Here is a 21,879-nt window from a genome sequence, read left to right on the forward strand (position 1 = left end):
TAAAAAAAAAAATATTTATCACTGTAAAAAAAAAATGAAAAAAATTTAAATAGAAGTTAAAAAACAAATAAATAAAAATGAAACTCGACCCCTGCTCCTATGATATTTTCCAAGCAAAGGAGACTATCACATCTCTATCCTCAGCCTGAGTGTGCTACTGCACATTCCCTCCACTTACACTGAGTAGGAGTTTTGCCCTTTGGCCTTCATCTCTCTATTCAGCTTGAACACAACAATGAAACACCCCCAAAATGGTTAGAATTAGCACTACTTTACACTGGCATTTTCCTGTGTCTACTGACCTCCCCCATATAGTTTCGTCCAACTGACCTCTAATTTCCCAGGTTGGGAAGAATAATTCCAAATTCGAGACCAGTCTCAGCATCTTAAAAAAACCCTGTCTCAAAATTAAAGGGCTAGAGAGGTAGCTTAGTGGTAGAGCACCCTAGATTCAATCCCCAGTACCAGGAGAGAAAAAAAAGAAAAATATTCTGCCAGAACAAGTGACTTTCGAACAACTAATGCCACTTCAAGATCAATTTCCTTCACTAATTAAGTAGCCTGCAACCCACTTCTCACTGTTTATATATTACAAATAAAATATAAAAATGCCAGAGGTAACTACAAAAATAACTTAAGCACGCTTGAGGATCAGTGAAATGTGAACAGTAGTTTCAATTACTCTTCTCTCTTGTCTTCCCCCAATGCTGCCCTTGCCCAAAACGATGTGGGCAATTTTTCATATTTTTGAGGAAATGATCATTTTTTTAACTTGTCAGACTAACAAATGATATCTTTGACCCCGAGTTGTAGAATTTAAGCTGGGATCAGTGATGCATGCCTGTAATCCCAGCAGCTCTGAAGGCTGAAGCAGGTGGATCGAGAGTTCAAAGCCAGCCTCAGCAACTAAGCGAGACCCAATCTCTAAATAAAACTGAAAAAGAAAGGGGAGGAAGGGGATGTGGCTCAGTGGTTAAGCAGCACTAGGTTCAATTCCTGGTACCCCCCCCCCCAAAAAAAGAAAGAATTTAGGGTTAAGAAATAGTGAATTTGGGGCTAGGGTTGTGGCTCAGTGGTTGAGTACTCACCTAGCACATGTGAAGTACTGGGTTTGATCCTCAGCACCACATAAAAATAAATAAATAAAATAAAGTTATTGTGTCCATCTATAACTAAAAAAAAAGTTAATTTCCTAAGTTCTGATCTATTTATTGGCCAGAAAAGTCACGTGTACTTTTTAGGTAAACACTGATGTTTCTTCCTTCTAGTTTCTTCCCTTTGGTTAAACCTTTCTAGAGTTGAAAAAAATTATATAATTTGGTGTAAAATCTCCTACTGCATAACAAACTCGATTTTTCTATATTTTGGTTACTGGTTCTATAAAATACAGATTCTAATACCTAATAATTATTATATTTACAAAATTACTATTATTATTCATTTTATTCTTGATCTGTGAAGCAGAATGAGAGAGGGGGAGGAAGGGAGAGCGAGATGAAAAGACATAAAACTGGTTGGTCCTGTAATTTCTTAAGTTTTGAGGTTTATAATAAATCACATGTACTGAAAGTTCATTGAATGCAAAGCAGTCTATATATACTAACCCATTAAACCCTGAAACAATCCTAAAAGTTATCATTATTAACTTCTAATTTAGAAATGACTACACTTGAGACTTGTAACAATGTAAGTGTCCTGTTCAAGGTCACACAAATGTTGAAGTCTGGAAGAGAATGCACCAAAACCAGGCTGTAGCTCTACTAACGGAATATTCAGTTAATTCAGGAATAAAATGAAAACACTTTTTAAACTTTGTCATTGTTAAAGAGCTTGGGGGGGGGGGGGTTCTGCTTACTTATCTGCCAGTCTTAGTAAATAAAGCAAAAATGAACATCTTGGGATATTATTTGATTGTTCATTAACCTCACTGAACATGGTTATAATGTCCCAAACCTATTTAAAAAAAAAGCTATACTTGGGAGGGAGGCCTATTTGCTTCTGACGATTGTTATTTATTATTGAGTCTCATCCCAAAAAAGAAAATAATTTTTATTAGAGGACAGCAAGAGTGATAAATACTTCTAGAGTCTATATTCTCAGCTACTTGAGAGGCACAGACAGGAAGACAGCAAGTTTATAAGGTTAACCTAGACAACTACAAGACTGTCTCAAAATAAAAGGGCTGGGGATACGGCTCAACAGTAAAGCAACCCTGAATTCAGACCCCAGTACCCTCACAAAAATAGTGACAAATAATTGTACCATATATAAGTGATCTTGTAAAGACATTAAGTGAACCAACCAGTATGTATGTACTGAATCAACTTATGTTACCACTAGAACATCAGATAGAAAAATCTTGCTCCAAAAACCTCTAATGTAAGAGAACTACACAGTCTCTGCGAAGAGTCCTTGATCCTTGAAATTCTCATTCCTTTGTACTATAATAAAGTTTAGATATGATCACTTACTCTTGAAATCCAGTGACATATCATTTTTAATAAAGTTTAGATATGATCACTTACTCTTGAAATCCAGTGAAAGACATATCATTTTATTCTCATTTTTTAATTGGTGCATTACAGTCTTACATAATGGTGAGCGTTGTTAACACATTCATACATGCACACAATGTAACAATTTAGCCAACATCATTCCCCAGCATTTCCCCTCCCCCACCTTCCTGCCCCTGGTCCCTTTCCTTCACTAATCTCCCTTCAATTTTCATGAGGTCCTTCCGCACCTTTCTTTTCTTTTCTCTTCCCTAGCTTCCACATATGACAGAAAACATATGGCCCTTGATTTTCTGGATGTGCTTATTTCACTTAAAATAATATTCTCAAATTCTATCTATTTTCCTGCAAATTACTTAATTTTATTCTTTATGGCTTAATAAAACTCCATTGTGTATATACACATTTTCTTTATTCATTCATCCACTGACAAACACCTACAGTCTGGCTGTCAACTGCTGCTATAAACATGGGGTATGCAAGTATCCCTATTATGGTGACTTTAATTCTTTAGGATAAATACCAAGGACTGGTATAGCTGGGTGATATGGGGATTTCATATCTAGTCTTTTCAGAAACCTCCACGCTGATTTCCATAATGGTTGTACTACTTTATAATCCCACCACAGTATAAAAGTGTTCCTTTTTCTCCACATCCTTTTCAGGACTAACTAGAGTAAGATGAAATTTGTGGTTTTAATTTTCATTTCCCTAATTTCTAATGATCATATACTTTCATTTATTTGTTGAACATGTGTATTTCTTCTTTTGAGAAATATCTGTTTTGTTCATCATTTGCCCTTTTATTAACTGAGTTCTTTGAGGGTTTTTTGTTGCTGTTGTTTTGGTGTTTTTTGAGTTCTTTATATATTCTGCATATTAATCTTCTGTCCAAGGAGTAGCTAGCAAAGATTTTCTCCCACTCTGTAGGTTCTCTTCACATTCTTTCTTTTTTTTTTTTAAAGCAGTGCTTAGCATTATTTCCTGAACTTTAAGGATCCTATTGAGAAAGTCACGGCCTGTGCCTATATGTTGAAGTGTTGAACCTAGTTTTCTTCTAAGAGTTGCATAGTTTTTGGTCTAATTCCAAGGTCTCTTGATTCATTCTGAGTTCACTTTTATAAGAGATAAGGGTCTAATCTCATTCTTCTACACATGGATAACCAGTTTTTGCAGTACCATTTGTTTAAAAGGCTGTCTTTTCTCCAGTATATGTTTCTGCTACCATTGCCAAGGATCAGATGATGGTATCTGTGTTTCTGTCTTCTACTCTGTACTACTGGTCTATATCTGTTTTTATGCCAGTATGGTGTAGAGTGTTTATTGTTCTGTTTTTATTTTTCACATTTCATGTACTATAATTTAGACCAAAGTTTCAAAACATACACACACATATACATATCTATATAAATACATATATATGCGTGTGTATTTTGTGGGGGGGGGGGGGTACCAGGGGTTGACTTCAGGTGTGCTTAAGTACTGGGCTACATCTGCAGATCTTTTTATTTTTGAGACAGGGTCAAAAGTTGCTTAGGGCCTTGCTAAACTGCTGAGGCTGGTTTTGAACCTGGGATCCTCCTGTCTCAATTGGGATTACAGGCATGAGCCACCATACCCAGCTGTAATATAATTTGAAGTCAAGTATTATGATGCCTTCAACACCACTTTTTTGGTTTAGAATTGCTTTGGCTATTCTGGGTCTTTTCTTTTTACAAATAAATTTTAGGACTGTTTTTTTCTGGTTCTGTGAAGAATGTCTTTAGTAACTTGATGAGGACTGTACCAAATCTGCATATTGCTTTGGTAGTATGGCCATTTTACCAATATTAATTCTGCCTAGCCATAAACATGGAAGGTCTTTCCATCTTCTTGTATCTTCAATTTTTTTTTTCTCCAATGCTCTATAATTTTCATTGTAGAGGTCTATTACCTCCTTAGTTAGATTTATTCCTAGGTTTTGTTTTTGTTTTTTGAGGCTATTGTGAATGGAACTGGTTTCCTGATTTCTTTCTCATCAGATTTATTATTGGTGTATAGGAAAGGTATAGATTTTTGTATGTTGATTTTGTAACCTGCTACTTTTGCTGAATTTATTAGTTCTAGCAAAAAAGACAAATCTTTTAACCTGACCTTTCCCAGAATAGCACAGAAGACCTAGATAAAGCCTGGATAAAATACAAACAAGATTTATTTTTGCTCTCCTATACCAAATCATCAAAAACATTGTTTATTTTTAAATTGATTACATGCTCTGGACTTACATGGCAGACACTTTCATAAATCTTAGCTCTGCTTCAACTTTCATATTGCATAGTTCTTCTGGCTATTTACATTTGGTTCAGGAAATCTTAACTGCTACAACGACAAATTAACTTTAGACCTCGGCCAGGTTGAGGGAATATCAAACATACATGTTAACATGATCCCAAATGAGATCAGCTGTACCTTGATTAACTTTGATAAAATACTTTTATCCTTCAGTTAAGGAATAAGTATATAAAACCCACTCAAGTAAGGGGGCAACATAACTTATAGTTTATAACCAATATTAAATTTAAGAGTTTCTACAACAATGAAAGAAAATATAACTGATGCTATTTTCCATCCACAGTTTTAGTATTGCTCATTTTACATTGTACAGCTTCAGTTCATAAAATAAATATTTTGTTTCAAAGTCCTTCCCAAAATCCATTCCCAGCTCTACCAACCTGTCCTTACAAATAACCTAATGACTTATTTTTAAAAAGAACACCAAAACTTTAAAACCTAAAATCCTGGCTATTCTTCCCCACCACCTTGCGTCACCCCTTCCCTCTTTATTCCTATTCCTATTATCACCTTTTCATTAAGTCTCAGTAATTCAGATTTCAAGACAACTCAATTATGTAAGATGCTTTTCCCACTTTCCTTTCAAAACTTATTACTTCTCTTGGTTTTCTTCTCCCAATATTTCCCAAATCCAAAAAAAAAACCATCATTTAATCCTGCTTTCTAAATGCCTATCATCACAATCCATACAGTAACATCTATTTTTTTTTTTTTTCTACCAGAAACTGAACCCAGGGGAGCTTAAACCACTGAGCTACATCCCCAGCCCTTTTTTTTCTTGAGCCAGTTCTCACTAAATTACTGAGGTAGCTTTGAATCTGCAATCCTCCTGCCTCAGCCTCCTGAGTTACTGGAACTATGGGTGTGTGCCACACACTCGGCAATATCATCTATTTATAACCAAAAAATTACTCTTGGCCACCACATTTAGACCAATTAGACCTCATAGTCTGTTTACTCATTTTTAAAATATTTTGTTTTAGTTGGACACAATGCCTTTATTTTTATGTGATGTGGAGGATCAAACTCAGTGCCTCATACGTACTAGGTGAGCGCTCTAAACTGAACCATAACTCCAGCCCATTTACTCTTGGATGTTTCTGCAACTTAGAGTATATTCTGCTTATTGATGCCAATTAAGAAGAAAACTCATGGCACATGCCTGTAATTCCAATTACTCGAGAGGCTGAGGTAGGATAGCAAGTTTGAGACCCTGTCTCAAAATAAAAAATAAAAAGGGCTGGGGGTGCAGCTCAGTGATAGAGCACCCTTGGGTTGAATACCCAGTACTGCAGGAAAGAAGGAAGGAATGAAAGGAGGGAGGGAGGGAGGAAGGAAGGAATGAAGGGAGGGATGGAGTGAGGGAGGAAGGGAGGAAGGAAGGAAGGAAGGAAGGAAGGAAGGGAGGGAGGGAGGGAGGGAGGGGGGAAGGGAGGGAGGAAGAAAAGAGGAAAGTCAGAAAAGTCTAACAAGCAAAATGTGTTTGTGTGGTGTTATACTATGTTCTATGATACTATAACAATTAGAATATGGAACAATGCCTCCAACATACTTCATAGAGTACCTAGTTCTAAAATAATTTAGGAATTGCAAAGTCCTTCATTATAAAAGCATAAAAGTTTAATGGTGCTCAAAGCTTTTTTTTTTTTCCCCTTTTTTTCCTTTTGAAATTACCTATTCTTTTTTGCAATGAAAAATTTATTATTTACCTTTAAAATTTTATTAATACAAATTTTTTAAAAGTATATCATCACTGGGTATAGTTCAGCGGTAGAGCACTTGCTTAGTGCGTTGCAAGGCCCTAGCTTCTTCTAATTACAAAGGGAAAAAAATACACTGGAACCAGCAAGATCTGACAGTCACACCAGTAACAAATTGATCAAACATATCATCACCAAGAGTGAGAAAATAGGACACCCTGTGTCTCCTGGTATAAGGTGATAAATATACACCTATGCCTCAGTGTTTAACTTGAATCTCCTCTCACCTAAAGCTCCATAAACTTACTATATGTCTAAAACACTACTTTTCACCAGGCATGGTGGCCCACACCTATAACCCCAGCTACTCAGAAAGCTGAGGCAGGAAAATTGCCAACTTCAAGGCCAACCGCAGCCATCTGGCAAGACCCTGTCTCGAAATCAAAATTAGTAAGGGAGTACCCCTTAGTAGTAGTGGAGTACCCCTGGGTTCAATCCCCAGTACCCCTACACAAAAAAGAATAATTAACAGAGGGAATTGGCCAACAAAGATAAAAATGGAAGCAACTGAATAAAAAGTGATAATGCTGGAAGTGAAATTCAAAGAGAAAATAAATGGAATTACATGCAACCAGAAAAACTCAGTGAAAGATAACTTACCATTATAAACAAGGAAAGGAATTATGATGAAAAGGGTGAAGAAAACCCAGAGGACTTATTTCACAACATTGAAAATACAAATGATAAATTACTGGAAGCCAAGGCATCCAAACGAGGTTTGTTCTATATCATAAGCTATATAAGCAATACAGACAAGCCAAGCACTGTGGCACAGGCCTGTAATCTCAGCAACTCGAAAGCAGAGATAGTAGGATCACAAGTTCAAGGTCAGCCTGGGCAACTTAGTGAGACCCTGTCTCAAAATAAAATAGACTAGGGATGTAGCTTAGTACTGGTTTAGCACACAGGTTCAATTTCTACTACAGAATAAAAAAATTAAATTAAAAATGGGGGCGGAGGGAAGCAGCCACAGCAGCAGGAAACAAGCACCACTCAAACTACTCTTGATGTTTCTGTTTTCTGTAATACTAGGGACTGAACCGGCGTCACACATGGCAGACAAGCACTCTACCACAGACTACATCTTTAAGTCCTTTTTATTTTGAAACAGGATCTTGTTAAATTGCTCAGGTTGTGCTCAGGTTGGCTTTAAATCTGCAATCCTCCTGCCTCAGCCTCCTGAGTAACTAGGATAACCAGCCTGTACCACCACATTCAGCTATTGATTAGTTTTCAACAAAGAAATAGAATACTTAGTCAATATTTCTAAATGGTCAAATTACAGTACATCAAACATCAGTTTTACTATTATTTCATTTTCTTATACATTTAAACCAATATTAAAATCATACGTAATATTTTGACAAAAAAATTTAGTGGGTTACAGGTCACAATTTTTCTCATTATTAAGATTAATGCATAGTTTCAGCTTGTAGTGTCATTTATACAGTCCCATATTACCATGCGAAGTGAGAACTGCTTGTATGTATGTATATGTAACTGTATACACTTTCACATAACAAACTGTTATGGTTTGGATATGAGATGTTCCCTGAAAAGTTAATGTGGCAATGCAGGAATATTCAGCGCTAAAATATTCAGAGGCAAAATGATTAGATGAGCTAATCGATAGGTGAGTTCATTTGATGAATAATATGAATGAATTACTGGGTGGTTAAGTATAGGTAGATGGGGAGTGGCTAGAGGAATTGGAACACTGGAGGTGTGTCCTTGAGAACATTTTGTCTGACTCTTCTCTCACACACAATTTCTTTGTGCTTTACACTCTCTTTGCTTCTTGGCTTCCATGAGCTAAACAGTTTTCCTCCACTATGTCCTTCTGTCATGGTGTTCTGCCTCACCTCAGGCCCAGAGCAATGGAGTCTGCTGACCAAGAGCTGAGATGTCTGAAACTATGAGCTCAAAATAAACTTCCTCCCCTAAGTCATTCTTGTCAGATTATTTTGGTCACAGAAGCAAAAAGCTGACTAACACACCATCTAGAGAGTAAGTTGCAAATATAATGGCCCTTTACCTCTAAATACTTAAGTGTGTTATTTTCTAAGAATAAGATACTTTCTCGCCCAACTATAGAAGAGTTGCAGACCTCAGTAAATTTTTTTGGCGGTACTGGGCATTGTACCCAAGGGTACTCTACCACTGAGCTCCATTTCCATAGACCTTTTGATTTTTCACTTTAAGACAGGGTCTTACTGAGTTGCCAATACTGAAGAAAGTATTCTTAAGAACGAAAGATGTAATCAGTGCTTGTTTGAAATCAAAGAGAGAAACTAAGAAATTTATAAATTAGTTTAATTTTGACATTTAAAATAGTGTCAACTGAGGGCTGAGGATTATAGCTTAATGACAGAGCACTTGCCTAGCATGTGTGAGCCCTTGGGTTCAATCCCCAATACCACAGAGTTGGGGGAAGGGGAAGCTATTATAAAATACTCTCAATTGTCAGAGAAACAAGTTGTACCCCATTTGTTTACAATTAAAAAAAATACTGTCAATCGTAAAGAAAATTTCCTAGAAGATTCAAATACTCACCACTGAGCTACATCCCCAGCCCTCAAATTCAAATTTTTTTTTTTTTGTACCAGAGATTAAACCTAGGGGCGCTAAACCACTGAGTCACATCACCACTGGTTCACACACACAGCCCATTTGGTACTTTATTTACAGATAGGGTCTCAATGAGTTGCTTAGGGCCTCACTAAGTTGCTGAGGCTGGCTTTGAACTCAGGATCCTCCTACCTCAGCCTCCCAAGCTGAGGATTACGGGCATGCACCACCATGCCCGGCAAATTCAATAATTTTTTAAATATATTTTTAGTTGTAAGTGAACATAATAACTTTTTTTTTTATGTGGTGCTGAGGATCGAACCCAGGGCCTCATGCATGCTAGGTGAGCACGCTACCACTGAACCACAACCCCAGTCCCAAATTAAATAATTTTTAGTACTTACCAGGAATACAGAAATATAAATATTTATAACTCTCATTTTAAAATACAATACTTCAAGAATTTTAAAAAAACCATAAATGGGACATAATGACGCTATACAGAAATACTAAAGTAAATACACTATGGGATCTATGTATACAATAGCAAAAAAAACAATTTGTCACAAGAAGATAGGGAGAGAATTATATTCACTTGAATTCATTCATTTTTTTGACATCTATCATGTGTCAGATATTGTTGATACTCTGGCAAATAACACTCAGGCCAGGAACAAGCACTTGCCTAGCACACAGGCCCTAAGTACACTCAGCACCGCAAATTTTAAAAAAGACTGACATGATGCTTACCCTCAAAATCTAGAGAGAATAAGTGGAAAGGCAATAAGGGTATTATTTGCTATGTCAACAGAAAATTCAAATGTTAAAGAAAAGGAAGAAGAGACACCTTATTTAGCAAGAAAGGAGATGTCAAAAATTTCCCAGAAGATGTAACAAAGTTGAAAACTGAAGGACAGAGTTAAAGAAGGGAAGTGGTCCACTCAGAAGGAATTATACATGCAAAAAGTAAAAGAGAGTACAGAACTTTAAGAGAAAAGTGGTTGAGTATGGTATCATTTTCAGGTAATGGGAAAAGAGAAGGGGAGAATACAGTGAATGGAAAGAAATTTAATCTGAAATAAGACGACCCAGTTTCCAGTCTTCTCTGCCTCTTACAAATTGTATAACTTTACCGGAAGTCATTTTACCTCTCTGAGCCTATTTCCTAATGAGCAAAATGGGGATGTTACCATACTGCCCCTCAAAGAGATGTCTTAAGGATCAAATTTTAAAAAGCAGGCTGGGGTTGTGGCTCAGTGATAGAGCACTTGCCTAGCATGTATGAGGTACTGGGTTCGATTTTCAGCACTGCGTATAAATAACTAAAGATCCCGTGACAACTAAAAAAATCTTTTTAAATAATTTTAAAAAGCACGTGACAAACCATAAAAGAAAATAATTATTTAAAAAATTCTCTTACCAATATAGGTCATTAAGAAAATGAAGAGGCAAGGTACAAACTAGGGAAAAAGTATATACAACATATATATCTAATGAAAAACTGTATCCAGAATATAAATAGGTCTGTAAATCAACAATTAAAAGGTCAACAAAAAAATAACAAAAAAGGTAAAAGACTGGAATAGACGCTTCATCAAAAATATACAAAAATGAGCCAAGAGCAGTGATGCATACGTGTAATCCCAGCTACTCAGGAGGCTGAGACATGAGTTCAAAGCCAGCCTTGATAATTTAGTGAGATCCTGTCTCAAAAAAAAAAAAAAAAAAAAGTAAGAAAGAGTGTAGCTCAGTGGTAGAGTGCTACCAGGTTCAATCTCCACTATGGCAAAAAACAAACAAACAAAAGTAAAAAACACCCAAGAAACTCATAAAAAGGTACTCAACATCATTAGCCATCAGAGACAGACAAATTAAAACCACAAGATACCACTTCACACCATCGAGAATGGCTAATATCAAAGACAAAAGGTTGGTGAGTATATGGTGCACATACAACTCTCATATACTGCTGACAGTGTAAAATGGTTAGTTTGGCAATTTCTCACAAAATTAAGCATGCATTTACCATATGATACAGCAATTACTCCTTTGTACTGTCTGAGGATAAATGAAAATATGCCCATATCAAGACCTGTATATGTTTCATGCAGTCATATTCAAAGCCCAAATCTGAAAACAACCTAAATGTCCATCAAAATGGGAATAAACAAACAAACTGTGCTACACACAATGGAATCTTCTCGGCAATAAAAAAGAAAAAACTATGAAAACACTGGGTCAAATTTCCAAAGCATATTCAGTGAAAAGTCCAACAGAACACATGCTGATTCCCTCCCCATCCCAACCACACACACATGAAAACCAAACAGGCAAACTCTTCTCTGGTGATTAAGTCAGATACAGGGATGGATAGAGGGGCACACTAACTACAAAGAGGTATGAGGGAAAATTCTATGGGGGTGGAAATAACCTATTTCTGTATCTTGATTTGAATGGTAATTATATTGTCAAAATTCACCAAACTGAACACTTACAATCTGTGCATTTTATTGTATGTTATAAAAAAAATCTCAATTTTTTTGTTTTGTTTTGTTTTTGTGGTGCTGGGGATCAACCTCAGGACCCCACATATGCTAGGCCAAGTGCTCTACCACTGAGCATACTATCTTATAGCCTCTATATTGCAAATTAAACAAAAAACACAGATGTGCAATCAGCAAAACCCAAAGTCACAAAGTATAAATTTCTACAGAACTAGATTTTTTTCCTCCTACAAAAAAAGAAAGAGAGAAGTAATCTATAGATTGAGCAAGGTTTTAGATATTTATAATCACACACATGTGGATGGACTTTGACTCCTGATTTAAACCAACCAAACACTAAAAATAAGAGACACATGGGAGAATTCGAGCAACGAAGATAGTAAGAAATTGTTCACTGTTTTACTGCCACTTATAGTAATGTGGCTATAATCCACACTACTAAGAAGGCTGAGGTATGAGAACGGCATGCTCCAGGTCGGCCTCAGCAGCTTAGTGGAACCCTGCCTCAAAATAAAAGCAGTTCTTGTCTAGATATCTCTGCATTACCAAGTGGGGTGGGGTAGGGATGTCTTTATGTTATAGAGCAATGCAGATGAATCTCTCATGTTGAGTAAAAAAAGCCAGACAAAGAAGAATATATTGTAATAGCTGGGTGCAGTGGGGCACACCTGTAACCTCGGCTACTCTGGGAGGCTGAGGCAGGAGGATTGAAAGTTCAAGGCCAACCTTAGTAACATGGCAATATCTTGTCTCAACATAAAAAATAGAAAGGGTTGAGGATGTAGCACAGTGGTAAAGTGTTTCTGAGTTCAATGCCCAGTACCAAAGGGGAGGGCAGATATATTGTAGCACTGTATTATTTCATTTTTTAAAATTCAAAATCAAAACTATAATTTTAAAACTATACATTACTTTTAATTAATTTTGTGATAAATTATAGCAAAACTACTTTATAGTGCTAGAAGTCTCCACCAGGGAAGAAAAAGGAACTAACGATTTCAAGAATCATAAGGAAGCTTCTGAGGTGATGGCAATTCCAAATGTTGACTGAGCGATAGTGATACAGTATTTGTTTTGTGATTAATTCACTGAACACCAGGGATTGAACTCTAAGGCACTTAACCACTGAGCCACATCCTCAACCCTTTTTTTTTATTGTTATTATTTTTAGTTGTAGGTAGACTCAATACCTTTATTTTATTTTTATGTGTGCTGAGGATCGAACCAGGGTCTCAAAGAGCTAGGCAAGCACTCTTACCACTGAGCCACAATCCCAGCCCTATCCCCAGACCTTTTTATTTTTTATTTTTAGACAGGGTCTCACGAGATTGCTTACAGCCTCCCTAAATTGCTGAGGTTGACTTTGAACCTGCAATCCTCCTGCACTGCTGGGATTACAGGCATGAGCCACCACACCCAGCTGAACTTTTCTGTGTGTGCATCATATGTTACAAAAAGTTTTCAGAAACTAGTGAATACAGGCTAATTCACACCTCAACCAGTACTCCTACTGTAAAGTCCTTCAGCATGGGGGACACAGAAGCACACGTCTGTAATCCCACCTGCTAGGAAGCTGAAGCATGAGGATCACAAGTTCAAGGCCAGTCTGGGCAAAGCAGCGAGACCCGATATCAAAACAAAAATAAAAAGGGTTTTGGGATACAGCTCAATGGTAAAGCATACCTGTGGGTTCAATACCCAGACCCAGCATCACAAAAACAAACAAATAAATAAATGAAGTCCTTCAGGAAGGAAGTCATTAGATGTTTGTGAAATAAACAGACATGCTTACAGGTGAAGTAAAACTATCCTGAATTTACTTCAAAATAATTGAGAGTAAGTAGAAGATACAGACGAAAGATTACACTGATGACCACTAAGCTGGTGATAAACACATGGGAGTTCAATATACTGTTTGCTTTGTATCTTTTAAATTTTTCAAGAGGAAGGTTTTATTTGTTTGTTTGTTTTGCTTTTTTGGTATCAGGATGGAACCCTGGGGCGCTCAACTACTAAGTCACATCCCCAGCCCTTTTTGTATTTTTAGAGATAGGGTGTGTCTCACTGAGTTGCTTAGGACCTCGCTAAATTGCTGAGGCTGGCTTTGAACTCACAATCCTCCTGTCTCAGTCTTCTGAATGCTGGTGTGTGCCACTGTGCCTGGCTCTCAACAGAAAGTTTTTAAAATGTCTGCAACCTTAGCAACTTAGCAAGACCATGTCTCAAAATAAAAAATAAAATGGACTGGGAATGTGGCTTAGTAGTTTAAGTGCCTCTGGGTTCAATCCCTGGTACCAAAAATAAATAAAATGTTCACAACTTTAATAACTGTACTTCTAGGAACAACGAGAATATAATGGGAGCTGGGCATGGTGGCACACACATAGTGCAGCTACATGGGAGTCTGAGGCAGAAGGTTCTCAAGTTTGAGGACACCCTTGGCAACTTAGTGAGACCCTGTCTCAAAATAATAATAATAATACAATAAAGGGCTGGGGATAAAGTTCAGTGGCAGAATGCCCCTGGGTTCAATCCCCAGTACCACACATACACACAAATGAATAACATAGAAACTCAAAAAAAAAAAAAAAAAAAAAAACCAAATATACTTGAGCTCACTGCAGTTAAAAAGCAGATATAACCTAATACATAATAACAGAGAAATGGGCAAATGAACTACAGTAGGAAATCACAGCACAATTTTTACTAGACTTTTTATAAGAGTTCTTAATGACATGGAAAATTATTACAAATTCAGAAGATAATGTAGAAAACTGTATCAAGCACTATCTCATTATATTAAAAATACTTATATGTATGAAAAAGACAGGAAGGAAATATGCTAAAATAGCAATAATAGCTAAGTTTGGGATTATGAGTGACTTATTTTCTTTAACTTTCTCATATTTATAAAACCAGAATATTTAACTTGTATCAACCTTGAAGGAGAGTTCTTTTTTGTGTGTGTGGTGCTGGGGATTGAACCCAGGGCCTTGTGCTTGGAAGGCGAGCACTCTACCAACTGAGCTATTTCCCCAGCCCTGAAGGAGAATTCTTTAAGCTTCTTCTTCATGCATTGCCCTAAATATCAATTCTACCAAAACTGAGAAGAAAAAAGTAGAAACACTACAAAACTGTGGAAGAGACAACAGTATTTATATTACCAAGGATTGACTAGTACAGAAAAAGAGAAAACAAAATTTCACCCATGAAAATAACTTATTAGAATTCCTTTCAAGTCCTTTATGTATTATTCCTATATATAATTACAAATTCAATGAGTCTTTTTTTGTGGGGGGGCAGTTTGCTGGGGATTTAATCCAGGGGCAATTTCCCTTGAGTTAAATTCTTACTTTTTTTTTTCCCCTACCAAGAATGGAACCCAGGAGTGCTAAACCACTAAGCCACATTCCCAGACCTTTTCATTTTTTTAATTTTAATTTGAGACAGGGTCTCACTAAGTAGGATCTCAGTAAAATGCTGAGGCTGACATCAAACTTCCTGTCCCAGCCTCCTGAGCTGCTGGGATTACACAAGTACACCTAGCATTAATAGTCTTTTTAATAAATAGTCTTTTTTAATAGTCAAATTAATCCCATAGTATAACTAGCCAATAAACTATTTTTAGAATTTAATAATATATAAAAAGCTGTTATACCCAGAGGAAACCAATACAATATATCACATCACAAATTGAACAGGGGCCTTTACACACCTAAGTTAGTGCCCTTTTTTCAGTTATATGGGGTAAAACAAAAAACTCACCACTTATGAATAAATAGATTTCCCTTCAAAAGGACATGCCTCAACTTGCCATTCCATTAGCAGAAATCAATGAATTTCATTTATATGGGTAGGCATTAACAAACCATTCAAATGATTATTACAACAGAACAAAATTGAGAAATGTTAGACGATAGTTGTTTTTTCTTCTTCTGATACTGGGACTGAACCCAGGAGCGTTTTCCACTAAGCCATACCTCAGTCCTTTTTATTTTTTGAGACAGGGTCTCACTAAATTGCCCAGGCTGACCTTGAACATGCAATCTTCCAGCCTCAGTCTTTTTGGCAGCTGGGATTATAGGACTACACTACCCCACCCAGTCCAAGGGCAGTCTTTCTAAAACAGAAATATGGTTAGTCTCCCTCACATTTACAGTTTCTCTGAGGTTTCTCTTCTTCTTCTTTATCTTTTTTTTTTTTTTTTGGCGGGGGAGAAGCCAGATATTGAACTTGGGGGCACTTAACCACTGAGCCACATCCCCAGCCCTATTTTATATTTTATTTAGGGACAGGGTCTCACTGAGTTGCTTAGTGCCTTGCTTTTGCTCAGGCTGGCTTTGAACTAACTCAGGATTCTCCTGCCTCAGCCTCTAGAGCTGCTGGGATTACAGGCATGAGCCACTGGTGGCACCCAGCTCCTCTGAGGCTTTTCTATCACCTAGTGAATCAGGTACAAATAACTTACTGACTCAGACACTTCACAACTCAGATCTATGTTGTTCCTGTGTTTTGGCAACACCAAACTACCAGAAATGCTTTTCACACTTGTAGTACTATCTCATACTTCTCTGCCTTTGAATATGCTGGTTCCTCTACTGGAATTTCCTTCCTCATCCCTTGGCCTAGGTGGACAATTCTTAGTATTCCAATATCTAAACTGAGTAGGTATCTCTTACTTGGAAGAATTTTTTAGCACTCCTCAATCACACTCTCCTTCTACTTACCTCTGTACTTCATATTTCCTAAATTCCATTTAACACATAGAATTTTGTTTACGTGGCTTCTCTTAATAATCTGTGAGGACAGGGTACAAGATATTCACTTTTTCCCCCCCTTTTTGCAACACTGGGGATTGAACTCACAAGTGATTTACCACTGAGTTACATCCCCAGCCAATTCTGAGACAGGTTTCACTAAGTGGCCAAGGCTGCTCAAACTTGTGATCCTCCTGCCTCAGCCACCTGAGTCACTGGAATTACAGGTGTGTGTCACAGTGCTTACCTAAGATACTCACTTTTATATACCCAGAACATTCATTAAACACCACGGGTACATCTGACAGTGTTTACTGAATAAATAAAATAAAAAAAAAAAAAAAAAAAGGAACAAAGGACGTAAAAATCTGTAACAAATTTTGCAGTTTTGATAAGCAGACTAAGAAACAGCTAATAGCTAGAAAAAGTCTGAAGAAGGACAATTAGGTAGAGGGGAAACAGCAACTTCCATGTAAGGAAAGACTAAAGAAAACAGGCTTCTTCAGATGGGTGCAGTGGTATACACCTGTAATCCAGCAGCTCAGAAGAGTAAGGCAGGAGGACCACAAGTCAAGTTCAAGGTTAGCTTCAGCAACTAAGAAAGATCCTGATCAAAATAAAAAGGGCTGAAGATGAAGTTCAGTGGTTAAGTGACCCTGGGTTCAATCCCCAGTACCAAAAAAAAAAGGGGGAAGGGGGAATGGAAACCAAGCATTCCACTTGTGCATAACTATAATACCAGTTGAGGCAGGAGAAGGATTCCAAGTTTGAGGCTGATGTGGGCCACTCAGCAAGACGCTGTTTCAATTTGTGTGTGTGTGTGTGTTACTGAGGATTAAACCCAGGGCTTCATACATGCTAGGCAAAGGCCCTACCTCTGAGCAACAGTCCCAGACCTTTTTATATTTTATTTTGAGACAGGGTTTCACTAAGTTGCTGAGGCTGGACTCATACTTGTAATCCTCCTGCCTCGGCCTCCAAGATAGCTGGGGTAACAGGTATGCACAATTTGTTAAGAGTCACAGATTCAGGAGTAGGACTTGAACATTCTATTTCTTACTCATTTTCAAATGTTGTCGTCTAGGACCACACTTTGAAAACAACGAGCTTCAGCTATTGTAACAGAGGGTTTTGCAGTGAATAAAATAAAGGTAGAAAACTAACTCAGGCTCCCTGATTTGCAATCTGAGGTTCTTTCCATTGCTAGAACTGTTATTACATTATATATTATACATGACATGTTTTTAGGAAATACAGAACACATTTTCCTTCATTTCAACAATTTCTGAGTACTTGGATAAGATATGACCCTTGCCTCAAAGAAGTCTACACTTGCTAAGAAAAAATAGGACTCATATCAAATGTAACACAAAGCAACTGGTCCCACAATGGGAATGTATATAAAGTGCCTAGGGAATGTGACTACACATGAAAAGATAACATCTGGGGACACTGGAGGACAATTAGCTTGATCAAAAAGACAGAATGAGATGGAAGAAAAAACATTTTAGATAGGCACATTCACAGGAAAAAAAAACTCCATTAAGTACCTACCATGGACCAGTACTACACCTATACCAAGGGTGAGGAAAGAAACACAGAAGCAGTCTTTAATGATGCTACACCCTAACAGAAAAACAACCAAGTAATAATCCAAGGAAATATAAAATGCCAATTCTGACAAGAGCTAAGCACAAGAGGTATTCTATACTATGAGACTTTAGAGTAGGAAGATCTGACTTAGTCAAATGTTTTTCCGAGAAAAAGACCTGAGCTAACCGTGAAGGATGATACCTTAGCATATACCAAGTCCTAATGGCTTTCCCAGAAGCAGAACATTTGGACATGTGAAAAGTGTTTATAGATTTTATTACTGGTAATTGGACATTTTTGGCTCCTTTAAATACAAAGAATAAATCTTGGCAGGCCAGTACTCAGCTCCATAAGAAAAAAGAACTGTCAGTTAACTTCTTCAGAATGCCTCGCACTGACTATGACCCACTATCCAGGCAATCCATTTTCCAATATCAAGGAACCAGGATAACAAAATATTGAAAGCAGCCTGGTGAACACAGTATATAAGAGCAAAGGTAACTGGAGATCTCAAGGGACATAAAAAGTCTGGTCCTCCTTTCTCTAAGAATAAGTGAGCAATTAGACATAGAAAATTCTTATTCCTTGGCACTACTCTTCTCTTTGACCCTGTTCTGATCTAGTCCCTCCTAATAATTATAGTATTATTATCAGCACTTTACCACAGAATTAATTTTATTACATTTACTTTGACTAAATTCATTTTATTACATTTACTTTGTCTTCATGACACCATGCATTTTTCAACCCAATAATAATTAAGAGTCTCAAAGATATAAATATAGCACCATGCTATGTACCACTAGAAAAGAAACACTCATGGAAAAAAAGTTATGCTCTGCCCTCAAGGAGCATGTTATTCAGATATAATTAAACTTCCTATCTTGTATCCAGTTGGTTACCATGAGAGGTACAGAAAAAATTATGAGAATTCAGGAAAGTTTCCTTCAATACTCAATACTGCAGTGGGCTTTACAGGATGAGCACTGGGGTATGAACCAGGAAACAGTATTACATGTGAGTGGGGAAAAAAACAAGCAAGTAGCTTGGTTTGGTTGAAATGCACAAAGGTAAAGAGCAGAAAATAAGACTGTGACAGTCAACTGGAGCCTGAATACCATGCTAAAGAGTGTGTCTACAAAGGCAAAACCATTAAAGACAACCAAGTGAGATTTATTTTCACTATTCCACAGATGAAAAAAATAAGGTTTACCAAAGTTAAATAATTTGCCCAATATTACAGCATTTATAAACTGAAATTCAAAGCCAAGTCTCATGAATTGAAGTCCAGTGTCTGTCCCACAGCACCAGTGACTACAGTGAGAAAGTCACAGAGGATGAATGACAACATCAGGACCTTGAAAGCACAACATAAAAAATAATGGGGAAAAAGCCTCCGAAAACAGAAACGAACGATGACCCTATGAAACAGGCTATTGCAATGGCTCAGAGTAAATATCAGAACTAGCGGTTGTAGCCAGGCGTGGTGGTGCTTGCCTATAATCCCAGCCACTCAAAAGACTGATGGCAGGAGGATTGCAAGTTCAAGATCTGCCTCAGCAACTTAGTGAGATGAGACCCTGTGTCAAAAAATAAATAAATAAATAAAAGGGTTGGGGATGTGGCTCAGTGGTAAAGTGCCTCTGATTCAATCCCCAGTAAAAAAAAGAAAAAGAAAAAGAAAAAAAAAAAAAAAACTACTAGAAATCAGCAGATCAAGTTGGAGTTCTGACTCAAGAGGTACAGCACTCGCCTAGAACGCAGGAGGCAATGGGTTCGATCCTCAGCACCTACAACTAAATTTTTTTTTAGTTGTAGATGGACACAATATCTTTATTTAGTTTATTTATTGTTATGTGGTGCTAAGGATCAAACCCATTGCCTCACACATGCTAGGCGAGTGCTCTACTACTGAGCTACAACCCCCCCAGCTCCTAAAAATCAGCAGATCTTAGCAATGAATTAAACATGGAAGTAATACAGAGGAAGGGGTATACCTGGATAATGCTATAAACAAAAATGCAGGTCTGATAGGTGTTGGCGAGGATGTGGGGAAAAAGGTACACTCATACACTGCTGGTGGGGTTGCAAATTAGTGCAGCCACTCTGGAAGGCAGTGTGGAAATTCCTTAGAAAACTTGGAATGGAACCACCATTTGACCCAGCTATCCCACTCCTTGGTCTATACCCAAAGGACTTAAAATCAGCATACTACAGAGATACAGCCACATCAATGTTCATAGCTGCTCAATTCACAATAGCCAGGCTGTGGAACCAACCAGATGCCCTTCAATTGATGAATGGATAAAGAAACTGTGATATATATATATGGAATATTACTCAGCCATAAAGAACAATAAAATTATGGCATTTGCAGGCAAATGGATGAAATTGGAGAATATCATGCTAAGTGAGAGAAGTCAATCTCAAAAAACCAAAGGACAAATTTATCTCGCTGACAGGCGGATGATGACACATAATGGGGGTTGGGAGGGGGGGCAAAAATTGAGGAAAGAGGCCTGTACAGAGGGAAAAGAGGGGTGGGGGGAAGGAAAAAATAACAGAATGAATCAAATACTATTACCCTATGTAAATGTATGATTACACAAATGGTATGCCTTTACTTCATGTACAAACAGAAACAACATGTATCCCATTTGTTTACAATAAAAATAAATTTAAAAACAATGCAGGTCTGGGGTTGTGGCTCAGTGTGGAGCACTGCCTTCAATACTAAGCACCACATAAATAAAGACATTGTGTCTATCTAGACTTAAAAAAAAATTTTTTTTAATGCAGCAATCACTTCCATCTTAAAAAATAAAAATCCAAGAGAGGCTTTCTGGATCTTACACTAACTTTCAGTCATAACTTGCTCTCCTCCCTTCACAAGTCAAACTTCTTTGAACTTTTCTTCACTCTACTTAGTCTCACATTTATTTTGAAGGTTTTCTACCTCAAAACTTGCCACTGACACTTCTGTTCAAAGTCACCAATAACCTCTATATTGCCAAATCCAATGGCAGTTGTCAGCATCTTCAGTCTCTGAGTAGTGTCAATCTCAATGGACCACTCGCTCCTCTCCAAACACTAGCAGGGCACTGGGCATATAGCTCAGTGGAGGAGGGCTTGTTTTGCATGCCTGAGGCCTGGGATTCAATCCCTAGCACTGAAAAACAACAAAAGAAAAAAACTCAAAACCATTACAACATAAAAAATGTTTCAAAAACCACTAACAGTATCAAGTGGTAGTTTAGAGTATAAACTGGAGCCAGGCAGTCTAGGTCCAAAAACCAAACTCTTTGGTTATTACCTGGTGATCCTAAGCAAGTTACATAGTGTCCTCTTGTGTCATTTTCCTGTTTATAAAATAAGGACAATAAAAGCACCTATTTCATAGGGTTCTGAACATCAAATGAGTAAAAATATACAAATGCTTACAACAGTGCCTGAACAGTCCCTTGGCTTTCAGGATACCTCTCCCCTGATTTTCTTCCTACTTCCCTGAACCTTCCCTCTCACTCCCTTCTACTTCTTCTTCCATTACTATACATACACTAAGGAAACTCAACCACAAGCCAATAAGGCCCTCCTGAGGCCCCAGAATCACATCCAATTACCCAGTCAACAACAGTACTGCAAAGTTTCACGAGCACTTTACCTGTCCAAACTGTCTCAAAACTGAACTTTTAACTCCACCACTCAGTGCACCAAACTACTCTTCCTTCAGTGTGCCCTATTTCAAATAATAGGAATGTATTACAAGCCACACACATGAGGAAAACTTGGGAATCACACTTTGATCATGTATCTCCCTCCACTCATCCTTGATACATCTAATAAACCAAAGTCC

General features: G+C 37.4%; 1 protein-coding gene and 2 long non-coding RNA genes across 5 annotated transcripts in view; 1 reads left to right on the top strand and 2 right to left on the bottom strand.

Annotated features, from left to right (window-relative positions):
• The window catches only part of KDM2A (lysine demethylase 2A), a 104,708-nt gene that overhangs the window by 70,358 nt on the left and 12,471 nt on the right, over nucleotides 1-21,879 (bottom strand). The gene's annotated exons all lie outside the window — the stretch shown is intronic.
• On the bottom strand, nucleotides 10-2,578 carry LOC306639418. Its single transcript, XR_013757644.1, has 2 exons — nucleotides 2,489-2,578; nucleotides 10-2,434 (listed from the first exon to the last, which is right to left on the bottom strand). It is a non-coding gene; the product is annotated as an uncharacterized lncRNA (long non-coding RNA).
• LOC306639417 lies at nucleotides 2,366-3,470 on the top strand. Its single transcript, XR_013757643.1, has 2 exons — nucleotides 2,366-2,451; nucleotides 2,507-3,470. It is a non-coding gene; the product is annotated as an uncharacterized lncRNA (long non-coding RNA).

The sequence above is a fragment of the Sciurus vulgaris genome, assembly GCF_902686455.1.
Source record: "Sciurus vulgaris genome assembly, chromosome: 11".
Lineage (NCBI taxonomy): Eukaryota > Metazoa > Chordata > Mammalia > Rodentia > Sciuridae > Sciurus > Sciurus vulgaris.